This window comes from Plecotus auritus (genome assembly GCF_963455305.1).
Source record: "Plecotus auritus genome assembly, chromosome: 4".
In the NCBI taxonomy this organism is placed as follows: Eukaryota; Metazoa; Chordata; class Mammalia; order Chiroptera; family Vespertilionidae; genus Plecotus; species Plecotus auritus.
This window is the reverse complement of record NC_137775.1, coordinates 97,579,076-97,579,804: the sequence shown is the minus strand read 5'-3', so window position 1 is coordinate 97,579,804 and position 729 is coordinate 97,579,076. Positions and strand designations below refer to the sequence as shown.

Here is a 729-nt window from a genome sequence, read left to right as displayed (position 1 = left end):
TTAGGAAACCTCATTGTGAGACTTGAGATATATTGGTTTGGAAAGTGTCCTCAGTTTTTCCTGACTTCGAAGCCCCCGCCTGGTAGTGAGGTAAGGCCCATCGGAGGCAGATGAATTGGCCTTGGATACGGGATCTGGTAGTGCAGTCTGATTTCGACCCCAGCTGTGCATTCATCTACACACGGCTTAATCTGGTCTGTGTCTGTGAGATATTTGTTTTTCTGGAACAGCGTCCTGGCTTCATGTACGATGTACAGTGTCTTCCACCTGCCCTGACGCTGCCTGCCTTTTCCGGGCAAGCCTGAAGATTGGGCGCTAGAGGCCAAGCACTTCTTGTCTTGGTGCTGTGGTCATCCTCCGACCCGTGCCGTCTGGCCTCCCCTACCCTCGGAAGCGCTGGGCGCCCAGAGCACTGCGAGGAGGCCATAAAGTTCATCATTTACATTAGGGTTCACTCTTTGTGTTGTATTTCCATGCATTTTGTGTGTTTTTTAAAAATGTATTTTTATTGATTTCAGAGAGGAAGGGAGAGATTGAAACATTATTGATGAGAGAGAATCATTGATTGGCTGCCTCCTGCACGCCCCCTATTAGGGGATTGAGCCCACAACCCAGGCATGTGCCCTTGATGGAATCAGACCCGGGACCCTTCAGCCCGCAGGCCATCACTCGATCCACTGAGCCAAACCGGCTAGCGCTATTCCCATGCATTTTGATGCATAATGTCAT

At 50.2% G+C, this 729-nt stretch overlaps 1 pseudogene across 1 annotated transcript; it reads right to left on the bottom strand.

Annotated features, from left to right (window-relative positions):
- LOC308247094 (LYR motif-containing protein 1-like) lies at nucleotides 1-354 on the bottom strand (annotated as a pseudogene). The gene has a single exon. The product of its transcript is annotated as an LYR motif-containing protein 1-like (transcript).
- Between the last annotated feature and the right edge of the window lie 375 nt (nucleotides 355-729).